This window comes from Echinops telfairi, unplaced genomic scaffold (assembly GCF_000313985.2).
Source record: "Echinops telfairi isolate 266 unplaced genomic scaffold, ASM31398v2 ScPeMD7_443;HRSCAF=831, whole genome shotgun sequence".
Lineage (NCBI taxonomy): Eukaryota > Metazoa > Chordata > Mammalia > Afrosoricida > Tenrecidae > Echinops > Echinops telfairi.
The window spans coordinates 24,576,686-24,592,004 of record NW_022104341.1 but is presented as its reverse complement, the minus strand read 5'-3'; the positions used below and the strand labels follow the sequence as shown (position 1 = coordinate 24,592,004).

At 43.1% G+C, this 15,319-nt stretch overlaps 1 pseudogene; it reads left to right on the top strand.

Annotated features, from left to right (window-relative positions):
* Nucleotides 1-3,994: 3,994 nt before the first annotated feature.
* Nucleotides 3,995-15,319, top strand: part of LOC101651737 — a 21,315-nt pseudogene continuing 9,990 nt past the window's right edge.

The following is a 15,319-nucleotide window of genomic DNA, read 5'->3' as shown; positions in this document are numbered from 1 at the left end:
TCATATCCATTGATCTAAGTACTGTACAGCCGGTCCCTCCCCTGGAGCTGTGAGGACGGGACGGATGTGTCCCATCACCTTACAGGTGGAATACTTGTGGGGCAGGTGGAGAAGTCTAACATGCTCCTCTCCTCTCTTCTGTGCTCCCACCCCCCTATCAAGCTGTAATTCCCAGAAGTCTCTTCCCAACAAGGACTGCTGACTGCAGTGACAAGGAAGCAGTGCCTCATTCTCACAGATTAACTTCATCTCCACAGAGGGCAACTCTGGTAAGGTTTTGATATTACAGGCATACCTTGTGCATACGAGGGTGAATGCATCATGCTGTAAAGTGAGGGGCATGCATTTCTGTGTGTCCCCGTGCATAGAAAAGCTGTGTTTTCACTATACTCTAGGCTATCAGGTGTGCAGTAGGGTTATGAAATGCTCTGAAATAATGTGAGAATTACCACAACGTGACACCAAAATACACAGCGAACACATGCGGTTGGAAAAATGGTGGTGGCAGCAGACTTGCTTGACTCGGGGTCGACACAACCCTGCAATCTATTTAAAAATCCAGGATCTGAAACGTTCAGTACAGTGAAGCACAATGAAATGAAGTGTATCTGTTTAGAAATGGCGAGATATATCACCTTAAAATGCTAAAAACAGTAGACTATGTTTACCTTCATATACTGATGTACGCATTCATTTTAATACCACTCCTACACACGCATATACACATGTACACATGCATCCACGCCAAAATATTCACATAGATTCATCAAAACCCAAAAACCAAGCTCACTGCCATCAAGTCAAGCCGACCCATCGCTACCCCATAGGACGGGGTCTCACTGCCCCTGGGGGTTTCCGAGACTGTAGCTGCCTTGGGAATAGAAATCCCTGTCTTTCTTCTGAGGAGCAACGGGAGCTTTTGAACTGCTGACCCGTGGATCAAAGTCAAATGCCTAACCACTCCACCATCCGAGCTCCTTACATAGACTTACACATGCAGGCATTTAAAACTAACTTTCTAACATAAGGATCTGCCATTTCCTATCATTACAGTAGTTCACTATGTTGGCCAAACATAAGGCATGCTAAGGAAAAAATTGGGGCTGTGCTATCATATCTCTCTGGGCTGGCACGAGTTGGGCGGTGCGGTAGGAGTGGCTGTCTTTGGAAACAGCCCAGCACTTAACACTAGCCCTCAGATCAACACCGTCAATGAGAGGAGTTGCAGGGCGGTGTGGCAGCGCATCACAGAAATTCAGGAACGTAGCAAAGCATTAGTCACTCGGGTGGCAGGAATTACACTGCAGGAATTCAGAGAATTACAACCACACGTAAGAGTGTTATCATTGGGAACTGTAGAATTTGAATTATGTGCTTCTCCTTTGAAATGGGTTCCTGCAGCAGGTATTGCTCAGGAGCACTCAGGGAAAGGGGCTCTGGAGAAAATCAACTGGGGACCCACAGTTGGACAAACGCTGTATAGTATAAACAGGAAGATGGAGGAGGGGGCTGTTGGGGTGGGTGGAAGTCAGCCGTGGCAGCATTGCTGGCTTTGGCGTTTCATCACCTTGGAGATGCGGTGCTCCTGAGTGGCAGAAACAGTTAAGCTCTCAGCTACTAACCAAAAGGTCAGAGGTTTGAGTCAAACCAGAAGCACCTCAGAATAAAGGCCTGACAATCTACTTCTGAAAGGTCACACTGCTCCAAAACACGTGGACTCTCCATGTCTGACAAACAGATGGGTCCTGCATGGAAGAGGCACACTGGCTGAAATCACACCGGGGTCTCCCACTGATGAGGCAAGAATTTGACCACACCAGCAGCCTCTGTCTCAGCCTAGCCTGGCCCTCATACCTGATACGCTTTGTGGATACCTAGCAGGTATACCAGGCATCCAAAGTTAACAAAGATAAAGGCTGTCAATCAGTAACCTTGGTTTTAAGTTGAAGAAAAAAATGCACAAGAGCATTAGTATTATCTTAAATCCCAGTTCAACCCTGTCAGGCGTCTTGTTGTCATGAGCATATTTTAATGAGATGACAACCATGGCAGATACTTTGTTGTTGTACCAAATGTGTGGCCATTTGTTTGAACAGCAGCCCGGGTATCACTGCTTTCTATCTTCAAAGCACCGGGTAATCCTGAGGGAGGCCCTGCGGAAGATGACGCTGCTGAGGGTAACGAGGTTGCCGTGCAGGCCTGACTCTCGGGCCGAGCGTTTCAGGGAAGGCTGGGTGGGTGCCTCCTAAGTGAGTTCCAAGCCTCATCACTCCTGTCTCTCACTGAAAAGCAGATTGCTTAAGAGGTCAGCATTAGAAGATGCATAATCTACTTCAAGGTCTTACTTAGGAATGTTCCCCATTGCGTAATCCTAAAGCACATTTGATAACTCGTAGCGTTACCAAATAGTTAAGAGAACAAGAACTAGTTACCACATGGAAAGAATGTTCAACGCTCTGCCTGTGTAGAATGCTTGTGAATCACACTAGGGACAGTCATGAAAGCATTACACTATTATTCTACTTAATGCCCAGTGGATGGATCCAGAAGCAATAGTATGAGAATTCATTTAACTTTGGATCAACATGCCAAAACAGACAACCGATCTTATTTGAGAAAAAAAAGTACAAAAATTTAACAATGAATTAAAATGCATTTAAGAATGAATCTCTCCAAAACTTGACTATAACCCTAGAAAATGAGTGGATGCTATAGTACAACAATTTTAAGTTCCAATTTCATTTTCCTCCCCAATAGCAGGACATTCTTTGGGTGGGGAACTGAGTCAGTTTCTTGAGATAAACAGAGGTATGTGATATGGCCCCATCCTCAATTAGTTACAATCTTGTTTGAAAAACAGACTTTGAACATGACAAAATGAGTCATAAGTCACGAAATTGCTATGCAGAGTAGTTGCTCATGCATCACCTTGTTGAAAGGCAGGGATGGAAAGAACATCAAGTTCAGGTTGGAAATACAGTTCCAGACAGTTAAAGCGGAGCCTTCAAAGAACAGAACTCAAAGGGAAGGAGAACGAACTTAATTGACTCTTAAGGGTTTAAAGAGCTTGGCTTACAGTAATCTCTTAATCTGCACATCAGGATTTTTGAAACTTTGAAAAGCATTTAAGCTGAAATAGCTACCATTTCTTGCAGCCTACCATGAGTGTTGCATGCATTATTTTGCATCTACCTCAGTCTAACAGTGCGCATATTATTATTATCATTTTACAAATGATAAAGAAGGAACTTGGATCACATCACATGGATTACAATACTGTTCACCCTAACTTGGTCCTTGCTACATGCATTCAAAGGAGCCCTGATGGCACTGTCAGGTAAGCCTTGAGCTGTTAACCACAAGGCAGTGCTGCAAACCCACCAGCTGCTACATGGGAAACAGAAGAGGCTGTCTTCTCCCATAAAGACTCACTGCTTCAGAAACCCTATTCAGGGTTGCTATGAGTTGCTGTCAACTTGTAGACATTAAATTTGTGTGGATGCAGGCATGATGACTTTCTTTGGCCAATGAAGCGTGCACAGAAATGATGTATGTCACTTTGGGGCAGAGCTTTAAAAGCTAGCACGTGAACTCTAATTTTTTTTTTTAACAGAAGTAAAAAATAAATTTGTAATGAATTGTAAGGGGTCTTGGATAACCAAATCCATTTTCAAAGATAAGAACAAAATAGGAAGACTCAAACTTCCCAATTTTCAAACATACTATGAAGCTATAATAGTCAAAACAGTCTGGACTTTCCCTCCCTGTGGGCAAACGTGGCAGCAGGAGGGGAGCAGCAGTGGCGGCCTTGGAATATGGGGAAGTAAAACCACCAAAATGAGTGATGATCAGCGATCTCACAATAAATGCGGATGTTAATTCACATACTTTGACACATCCAATTAGAAATGACAGCCACCTACTGATACAGACTTTCATCCACTAAGTACCCTTGTTTGCCAGGACTCCTAAAGCCAGTCTCAGCTAACCATGAATGGCTACCTAAAGGAAACACTTGGCGAATTATTTCAATCCTTACATCACCAGCTGTATTTGTAAGAGGTATCTCATCAAGCCAACTACCGTGGCGGAATGCCTCCATATATTTTGGAGAACATGTATTGTCCAGTACTTTGAAGATACTAATGATTATCCAAGGTGTGGCAACCAATTCATGAGACAAATCCATTAGAAACTTTGCAGTTAGATAATACAGCGGAATAAATTATATTAAAGCTGGTTGCTTGACTAGGAGAACAAAAATTTGCAGGTGAATCTGAATTTTGAGAGAAAACTAAACCTCAAGAAAACAGACAAGATGATACTTCAAAAGCTAACAAACCTGAAGGAGATGAAGTGGATGGAATCAAGATGATAAAAACTATCACAAAAAATAAAGAAAAGCTATCACAGAAGAGACTCACAAATTACTATGTGTCTAGATTGTTTATGTAAGGATGGACAATCGGGGAACAGTGTAGTAAAAGGTTTAATGAAGAAATTCATACGATATTCTACCAACTTAGGATCACACAGGCTGGTGTGTTTTCTCCATGCGGACTTAATTGACACCTCACTTAGATGGCTGCTTGTTTGAAAATAAAGGCTTTAAGACTCCAGATGCTATTCTTTCTCATCTCTGGGCACCATCTGTTTCCCTCACCACATTTTTCTATAGCACCCATATCTTCAGTGATCTCTTCATGAGGGTGAGCATAAAGCCTATCCGTGTCATAAGAACTAATTGTTCTTAGATTGGGGCTAGAATTAAGTGTGAACCCAAAATCCATTTCAAAATCTCTGGTTCACCCAACTCATCAAGAAATTAGGTCTATTCTGCTGAACCAGTTCGAACCAGCAGAATTCCACCACTGCTTAGAGGAGAAAAATGTATAGAAACAAAATTGACTAGCAGTTAGTAGGGTCTGCAGCTGGAGAAAAATGAGGTTCTCTACTCCCGCAAAGATTTACAGTCTTTCTGCTCTGTCCTGTAGGGTCTCTTTGAGTTGGGATCAACTTGATGGCAGTGCGTTTGGTTGGAGTTGATGATATGCAGAGGAAGAGAAGGAGGGGGTTATTCCTGAAACATTTCTGTTTAGGGAGAGGAAATATATTTGAAAGTGAATAGATCCAGGAATGAATTTGGGGCTTGCATGTAATCCTAGCACCAATCTAAGAATAATTAGTTCTTATGACATAGCTCTGCTCAAAGCTCACCCTCAAGAAGGTGATTTGGGTGCTGTATTAGTCTGGGTACTTTGGAGAAACAAATCAGTCCCAGAGAGGAGTTTTCTTCATGGTTCCAGAATTTTTCCAGCTTCTGACAAAGACTACTGGTTCCTGAGTACTCCAAAGCACTGGGTGGGGCATATATTTTCAAAGCTTTATTTGCAGGCATAGCCTAAACCCATTTAAAGATCAAATTTTAATGGCTGAAGCAAGTGGACTTACAAACTTTCTATTTTCCTACTTCCCATATTTTCCCCAGAAAAACAACCAGTAAATAGTGTGGCTTTATCTGACCTCTGGCTAGACAAAGAATGAAAACTTCCAGGAAGGAGAGGTCAAACAAACATCTACTCTCTATCTTATGATTTGTTTCTCCAGTACCCCACTCCCAAGGTACCATAATGTATTAGTCTAGGTACTTTGGAGAAACAAATCCACGGCGACTCACGTATAAGAGAGAGTTTTATGTAAAGAAAAGGTGCATCACGAAAACATCCCAACCCAATGCTGCCCAAGCCCACAAGTCCAACATTAACCCATTAACCCAACACCAGTCCACAAAATCCTCCACCTCACAAAACAGAGGCAATGATGCCGACTGCAGGAGGAAAGCTGAGTCCGTGAACGTGTAAGCATCTCAGCACTGGCAAGGGTCTCCACACGGCTGCTCCAGCACCCAGGGCTGCATCGGGATAGATCCATGCGGCTTCTCCTTGGGGATGTCTTGGAGGAAGTCAATCTTGCAAGCTGAAGCAGGGAACTGCTAAGGCAGCTGCACCCGATACAACCATCACAAAACAAGAGACCCGAGAACTAGAAAGGCGAGACTTCACCACCCATTTATCCCTCCGCCTTTCAATCAGCCCCACATGTGATTATCGGCCAGGCTGGCACAATTAACTAACTCAGGTGCTATAGCAAAGTGTGGTGAAAAAATTAGAAGGCACTGGGCTATCAGACAGAATAGCATTTGGGGACTTAAAGGCTTATTTCCAAACAAGCAGCCATCTAAGTGATATGTCAACCAAGTCCATATAGAAGAAGCACACCAACATCCTTGACCCAGGATTATAAATTATATAATACCAATCTGTCAGAAGGAATAGTATCAAAGCTTAAATTGTATGATTCTGGTTTGCAAAAGGCTATGGATGACAGTGGAAGCCCAAAATACATTTGCAAGATCTACACAGGGAATAAGCCTTCCTTCTAACCATAATCGAGGGATGAGAATAAACTGTTTACCAATCAGAGGTTATTAGAGAGCTGGCTATAAAAATGGTAAACCCGACAGTAAAATGATAAACCTGATTTGAACAGTTAAAACCTTATCACTTCATTTCCCCTCGGATACACTTCAGGCTTGATCTGGTTTTCAGTGTTTTCTGTTTTGTTTTTCAAATTGGAGTTTTTTCCCTGATGCATTTTGCCATTGTGGGTAGCCTCCATGAATTTTTGTTACGTGCTTTTCTGTTTTCAGTATATGAAACCCAGAGTTAATGAACCTATAGCGATTACAATTAGAATAAGGATTCCTAGGAGTCCTGTGGGGGAGGTTGGGGGAGTGGGGTAAAGGGGATGTGTCAGTCTGGGTAGACTAGAGAACAAATTCAGGGAGACTAATATGTGTATAAGAGAGAGGTTTTATATATAAGAGCAATTGAATATGGAGAAAACATCCCAGCCAAGTCCAGATCAAGTCCGTAAGTCTGATATTAATCTATATGTCCAATACCAATCGATAAAGTCCTCTTTGGACTCACGAAACACATGCAATGACGCAAGTGCAGGAAGGTCACAGGCCAGTGGGTTAGAAGTCCAGTGGATCCAGCGGCAGTGTAAACATCTCAATGCTGGCAGGGCTTCCCACATGGCTCCTCCAGCTCCAAACCTCTGACTGCCTCAGGGTAGCTTCATGTGGCTTCTCAGAAAAGTCTCAAGGAGTGAGCAGCGAGAGAGAGTGTCTCCCGCCTCCAAGGAGGAATACCAGAGTTCCCAGAATCCTCAGGAGAAGGCCATGCCCATACAGAGGCCAAATTGGCTATCACCTGATTGACAGGTTAGATTCCATCCCTTCACTCTTAATCCTCTCAAATTGACAGACGATTGTATAACTACCAAAGGGGAGCTGATATCAAGGAGTTCAAGAAGGAATAAAATATTTTGAAACTGATTTTGGTAATAATTGTACAATTCTGCTTGATGTGATTGAATAGTAGAATGGAATGATGTCTGAATTAGCTCCTAATTAAAGGTTTGGAACAATAAATTAAATTTAAAGAAAAAAGAAGAAAGCTAACTATACAACATAGTGAATATAATTAATGTCACTGAATTGTGTGTTTAAAAATGTTAAAATGGCAAGTGTTCTGCTACATATATTTTATCACACACACACACACACACACACACACACACAGAATATACAGTGTGTGTGATATGCCGTGCTTGGTACAGAGTATGCACTCCATAAACATTTGTTGGAGGAAGGAATGTTGCCCAGCACTGGATACAATATTTCATATGTGATCTGATCCGAATCAGACTCAGTAAGAGTAAAAACACTCTTTTTGGTAACATTTTCCATGTCACTCTGGTATCTGATACCAGATAAACCTTGATTTCTTTTACATATAATTCATATATCAAACAGTTTAATGGTTCAGTCATAGTAAAAGAATTATGCTGTCATCACCATAACCAATTTTGGAACATTGTCTTCTTTGTTGTACTCATTATTATTAGCCCCCCACTTCCCCCAACCTTCCCTACCATAACCCTAAGAAGCCCTTAGTCTGGTTCCTGACCCTAGCTTTACCCATCCTGGAGTTCATGGACAGAAAAGCATACAGCAATATCAACAATGCCAACAACAGTAGCAAATCAAGACAGAGAGGAAACCTCAATTGAACAGAAAGCAGAAAATATTAAAACTAAAGCAAACTTTAAATGGAAAAAGAGGGAACAAATGATCCAGTGTTACATTTTAACCTAGCTACATCAGCATTAATGCGCTTTCCAGTGCACGGTGCCTGATAGCAAGGCTGCTTACATTCCTGGTCCATGGTCAGAGGGGATCCACCAGAGCTTAATTTACATGGTACAGACACTATTTTTACACTGAATATCTGTTAGTGAAGGCTTAGAGCGCATTCGGTTTTTGGTCAACCATGTTCATTTTTTATCATAAACATATCGTCTACCTAACATAAGTCACAGAGTGTATCTCGTATCATAGGTGATACAAGAATCAAATGTGAAAATAATTGTTTCCCACGGTTCCTAATTTCATTATTGAGATTCAGACATTCACACCCTGTTGAGAGAGTGCTTTGGTGATGAGTGAGTGTTGGACTAGCCTACCCTAAGTTTCAGTCATTTCTCCCAGCAAATACTTACTGCACTGCAACCAGGAGCGGGGCCGTGCTAACTTGGGCAAATGCAGAGGAATAAATACAACTCCTCCTCTCAAAGGCTCCATAAACTGATGGGGGAGGCCGATTAGTTAACAGAGAACGACACTGGAGGATGGTAAGTTGTCACTTTGAGATTAAGGTGTGCCTGACCCGAGCCAGACACACAAGAAAGCGGGCCCATGAATAAGAGAGACTGCACATGTGATGCCTTTGAATTACGGAGTTGTTGAAGGGTGTGGAAAGTACCACGGATTGACTACCACAGGTACAAGAATGCTCTTTAGAAGAAAGAACGGTGAGACTTCAGCCCATATACTTCAGGCATGTTTTCAGGAGGAACCGATCCCTGGAGAACATCACATTTGGTAAAGTAGAGAATCAGGGAAAAAGAGGACGACCCTCCATGAGACAGACAGACACAGCGGCTGCAACCGTGAGCTCACGCACAGCAATGACTCTGAGGATGGCACAGGACTGGGTGTTGTTGTGTTCTGTTGTACATAGGGGTGCTCTGGGTCGGAACCAACAACCATCTAACAACAACAGCAGCAACAACACAATGTCATAAGTGCTATGATAAGGTGAATCTCAGGAAGCTATGGATATACTGAAGACGAATTTGTCATCAACCTGGAAGATCAAGAGAGGTTTTCTAGAAGTGATCCTAACAGATGAACGGGTATCTGTAAGATAAAAAAGCAGAGGGGTGGTACTGGTAGAAAGAAGTCCATTCGAGCCTAATTGAACAGTAGATGGAAAAGCAAGTCCACAAAGACCGCATAACCCGAAAGAACATGACTTGCTCTAGGGAGCAGTCGGTATTGCAGCATGACTGGCAAATGGGTGTCATTTGGGGACTGTCTGGGAGAGAAAGCTGAAAGAAAGGAGGACCTGTGTGCAAAGGATAGAGAGCAGCTATCCTCTCAGCTCCCAGTGATTCTGTTTGCTGAGAATGCTCTACAAGGGGTCCCTAGTGTTCATTCCTATGCCATACGCTCAATGAGTCTAGGATTAATTAATTTATAAAACTTGAGTCAATTGGAATATTATTTCAGGAAATTTTGATCCTGGAAGTTAGCTATATAGAACCTGGGCGTGTTGAAGATGTGTTACACTCATGACAGATCCACAGAGAGAAGGGCCACCACAAGCAGTGTGTGATCAACACAACTACAGGTGGCAGCCCTGAGCTTCTGCTGATGTCCTCCCCGGCACTTCCTTGCTCAATTTCTCCTTCAATGTCTCAGGGAGCTGCTCCAATATCAGGATGTACCGTGAGCAGTTTTTTGAGCGGGGCTACTGAGTTTTCCAAAAGCCATTTTTCGTTCCTTGAAACCAGAGACATCACACTAATGAGGTTTATTATGTCATACTAGTTCATGTGTCTGCACTCTTATCCTGAAGAGTTATGAAGGGTCCTGAGATGGGAAGGATGCATTAATGCTTCTGTTTTGAAATAGTCATTCTCTGAAAATACGGGGAATCCAGGGCAGATGAGCCCTGCAGAACCAGTGGTGTGAGTGGCGAAACAGGGAGGGTAAAGGGAGAATGGGTAGGAAAGAGGGAACCGATTACAGGGAACTATATGTGACCTCCTCCCTGGGGGACAGACAACCGAAAAGTGAGTGAAGGGAGACGTCGGACAGGGCAAGATATGACAAAATACCCATTTATAAACTATCAAGGGCTCATGAGGGAGGGGGGAGCGGGGAGGGAGGGGAAAAATGAGAACCTAATGTCGGGGGTTTAAGTGGAGAGAAAATGTTTTGAGAGTGATGTACACATGCACTTTACACAATTGATGTGTGTATGGATTGGGATAACAGTTGTATGAGCCCCTAATAAAATGTTTTAAAAAATAAGTAAAAATAAAATATAGTATACAAAAAAAAAAAAAAGAAATAGTCATTCTCTCGGTGGCATGGAAGTTGAGTAGATTAAAGCTAGAGGGTAGAGAAGGTGGATAGTTGGGTGGATCTAGAACTGCTGTATGTAGCAGGATGAGAGGAAAGGGAGTTGGGAGTATAAACAAGAGAGAGTTTGAAAGGATGGCTCTTTGTTTCCAAACTACCTGGAGGATATTAGGACAAGAGAAAGTTGAGAAATTGAGACCGGGAGTAGGGTTAGAGGATCCAAGGGCCTTGGGGTTCAAAAATTAGTCTCACTGACTAGGTTAGGAGATTGTGTTCAGATGTTGGAGCTTAAGATTTCAGAGATGAAACCATTCTAACTGATGTCAAGATTGAGGATGTGACCCAGACTGTTGGACTGGCGGGGAAAAAAAGAAGAAGAAAGAAAGAAAACAAATAAAGATCAAGGATCTGAGAGGCTAGGCTACTTGACCATATCTATAGGTTAATGGGGAGAATTCATTAGAGAAAGGGTGTGTGTCCATTCCCAGGAAATGGATGAAACGGTCACATGTGGATAATTCAATGATGTAATTAAACATTAGAAGACTGACTAGGGTTTGTGTACCACCCTGGGGCAAGAAGGATCTGAACCTATTACCTTAGATTTCAAGGGATACAGTGAGGTAGTGAACACCAGAGTCCTGAAGGAGAGCTTTCTTGAGAGAAGAGAGACTTTGATTAAAAGCTACAGCTGACCCAAGAAGAGCGTGCAGGGAAGAAGTCAGAGACATAAATAAACACGGCACTTCTATCACGTGGTCCTCCCCCTTTCAGATGTCCTGCTGAGGATTCCTAGGAGCCAACCCCCCAGAATTGGAATCCTGCTGGATTTAAGCAGAGCCCAGAGCAGGGGCTGGGAGGATGAAAAGTGGCTCTGTGCAGGCACGCAGATATGCACCATCGTGAGCTTGGAGCTACAGGCTACTTGTGGTTGCGTTGATTTCATCTCAGGGTGAACAGTATGTGTCAGAGTAGAACTCTGCTCCTTGGGGCTTTCAAGGCCTTGCAGAAGCAAGTCACCAGGTCTTTGAGTGGCTTAAAACCACCAAGCCTTTCAGCTAGTAGTTAAGTGCTTAGCCCTTTGCAAGGAGCCTTCCTGGGGTGGTGGGTTACAACAGGGTTGTAGGCAAGGTCAGCAGTTTGACTCCACTAATTATTCCTAGGGAGAAGGATGAGGCTTTCTTTTCCCACAAAGATGTACAGCCTCAGAAAGCCAAAGGGGCCATCGCATTCTGCCCTATGAGTTCACTATGGGTCAGAATCGACCTGGATGGCAGTGGGTGGATAGGGTACATGTGTCCCAACTAGGATATCTAGAGACAGACTAGAGACTGGCAAATTCATCATACAGATTTCTGATAGAGTAGGAGAAAATGAGATCCAAGGCTCAGATGGAGGGGTAGGAATTAAACAAGAGAGAGGAGAGAAATAATGGAAGGTGAGTTATATTTATAGATAGTCATATAGTTTCTGTTATATGAAGTAGTGGTGATCTACTGAGAGGGAGTAGAGTAAGAGATAGATTGGTCAACAATTTAGCAATAGTGGGGAGAGTTTTATGCTATCATTGGGGAACATAAAAGAGAAATGACCAGCAAAATGTAGTAGGATTGCCACACGATACTGAGTACGATCATGACCTTATGATGGAATCAATTTGCCTGTTGTGTGATTTTTTTCCCTCCTCTGGTATTGTGTAACTGCTTATATTCAGCCATGTGGAAAGGAGATAGTTGTGATTCATGGATTGAATTTTGCCAAATGGAGGCAAGGGAGCTTTTGACACAAACTGCAAATGTAAGGGGCAAAGGAGGAGAGTGAAGGCAGGAACGGATGGTGGATACGGAGAAAGTGGAGAAGTGGGTGGCGGATTGGACACCTTGTTAGGGCACAGTTGAACAATCTAGAAAGATGATGTGTTAGTCTGGGTAGAGTAGAGAAACAAATCCAGAGATACTCATATAGATGGTAGAGAGAGCTTTATATCAAAGAGTAATTGGATATTAAGAAAACATCCCAGCCCAGTCCAGACCAAGTCCCTAAGTCCAATAATAGACCACATATCCGATCCCAGTCTATAAAGTCCTCTTCAGACTCACACAACACATGCAATGACACCAAATGCAGGAAGATCACAGGCCAGTGGGTGGAAAGTCTTGAGGATCCAGTGGTGATAGAAGCATCTCAGCGCTGGCGTGGGTCTCCATGTGGCTCCTCCAGCTCGAGGGCTCCGGATCCATCAGTGTAACTCCATGTGCCTTGTCAACAGGAATCAATACTTTAAATTCCCATGTTCTTTCCAGAAAACAACGCAGTAAACTGCATGGCCATATCTGACCTCTGGCGAGCCAAAGAAGAAAAACTACATGAGACAGAGGTCAAACAAGCATCCACGCTCCATCTTCCTGATTTGTTTCTCTAGTGCCCCACTCCTGGTACCACAATGTGTTAGTCTGGGTGGACTAGAGAAACAAATCCAGAGACAGTGAGATGCTTCCACCACTACTGGATCCACAAGACTTTCCACCCACTGGCCTGTGATCTTCCTACATTTGGCGTCATTGCATGTGTTACATGAGTCTGAAGAGGAATTTATAGACTGGCATTGGACATATGGGCTAATATTGGACCTACACACCTGGTCTGGACTGGGCCGGGATGTTTTCTTAATATACTGTTACTATTTATTTAAAGCTCTTTGTTAAACACACATGAGTGTCTCTAGATTTGTTTCTCTACTCTACCCAGACTAACACAGAAGACAAATGTGGAAAAGATCAGGCTGCTTGAATCTGTGACTTTGGAAGTTGTACTTGTCAGCCTTCTTTTAGGCGCAGGGGATAGAAACTAAACTCACACCAGCTCGATCTGAAAAGGAATTCAGTGCTTCATAACTGGGAGGTCCATGAGCAGAGGTGGCTTCAGACAGAGCCACGTCCATAAACTTAAAAGGTACGGTCAGGGCTTTCTTTTTCTGACTTTGTTCAACTTTAAAGTAGCTTAGAATTTTCTAGTTTTAAACCCCTCTCTTGCTACAGACAACCTTCTTCTGCATGGAAGGAAAGATGGTTGCTGGCAGCTCCAAGCTTATCTCATCACAACACATGTTCCTTTAGCAAGAGAGGTTTCCAGTTTGCATAGATCAAAACTCATAGCTGATGGCCCTTGCTTGAGTCTCTGTCCTGTCCCTTCATCCCATCACCATGAGTGGGGCAATGGTCTACCTTGTTTGCTCAGGCCTGGGTTGCATGACCATCCCTGGGAGGGAGAAGGTGTGGAGGGGAAAGGGCATTAACAGCGTTTCCAGTGTACGAAAGGATGAGTAGGAGGAAGTTTCTCCAAACGGCATAGAGGCGTTGAGAGGATGGCAGCAGCAGCAGGTGGCCCTAGCGGTGGAACAGTGAGGTGAACAAGCAGGTGGCATGGGAAAGGTCCTTAGACGCTCCAGAAGACTGCTTTGCTTCAGTTTCTGCTTCCTTTGGGCTTGAGATGATTTTTCTGTGTCTTACCTTGTTGTGTTTTGTTTTGTTTTGTTGGTATGCCTTTCTTTATATGAAATCCAGGATGGGTAAATCTGTAGAGACAGTAACTAGAGTAGTTTCTCAAAGCTGTGGCAGGGAAGATGGGGAGGGGATAGTGGCAGCTAATAACAATACACACAAAACGAAGAAAATATTCTAAAATTGATTGTGGTGGTAATTGCACAACTCTTTAATATATTCAAATCATTGAATTGCATGGTAAGCGAATTAGATGGCAATGAAACTGTTCAATATATATATGGATAACCAAGTGAACTAAACCAAGAGCCAGAAAAGAAAAACAAGGATAACAGGGAGACCATTCATCTCATGTGCATATTCCAACAAGTTTCTCTGAAAGATTCAGAATGTTTTGATCATGCGTATTATTCAGTTCTTAAAACTTTAACCCATGGCTAATACGAGTCAGTAAATCGTGTCCTAGGAAGGCTTCCAGCAGTGATAGCTGTCACGTCGGAGCACTTATGTTCTGGGCACTATGCAAAATGTTTCAGATCTGCGATCGCATTTAACGTTGATGACCACACCTGTGCCATTCCGAATCGAGTGACCATAGGCTGCTTCTCCCTTAATCAGTCCTCATTCTCCTTGCCTTGTAGCGTTCAGATTGTTTTTCGGGAGGTAGGGGCTCGCCAATTCTTAGTAACTTTGTGACAGGCTAAGAAAATTGGCTATAAAATTCAGGGACAGGCCTTGACTGGTGGAAGCTATTCAAAGTCACTCATCTCCCTGGTCTGGAAAATGTTCCTAAAACCGTACACATGACATAACCTAACCAATCAGGAACTGGGAGGGCTTTTGCTAGGATAAGATGTGAAACTTGAACCTGATGTAGCCATGAGGAGAGGCGGTCAGAATATACAACACACACAAAGAAAATCGCAAAGCTGGGAGAATGTTGTAAACGTTCAACTTCAAGCCCAGATGACAGGGTGAAATTATGGAGCAAGTCATGCTGGGCCAGTTCTACCTCCAAACTTTTTGGTTATGCATGCCAATAGAATCCCTACTCCGGGAAAGGTATATAGTCTCTCTGAACCTCCATTTCTTCATTTTTACAATGGCAATAATAAAAAGAATTTCAGTGGTTTATATTAAGGGCTAAATTAAATAACAATCATGGAAGAAAGCCCTGGTGGAGTAGTGGTTACACTGAGGGTTGCGGTCCACAAGGTCAGTAGTTTGAAACCACCAGCTACTTAGCTGGAGAAAGAGGAGG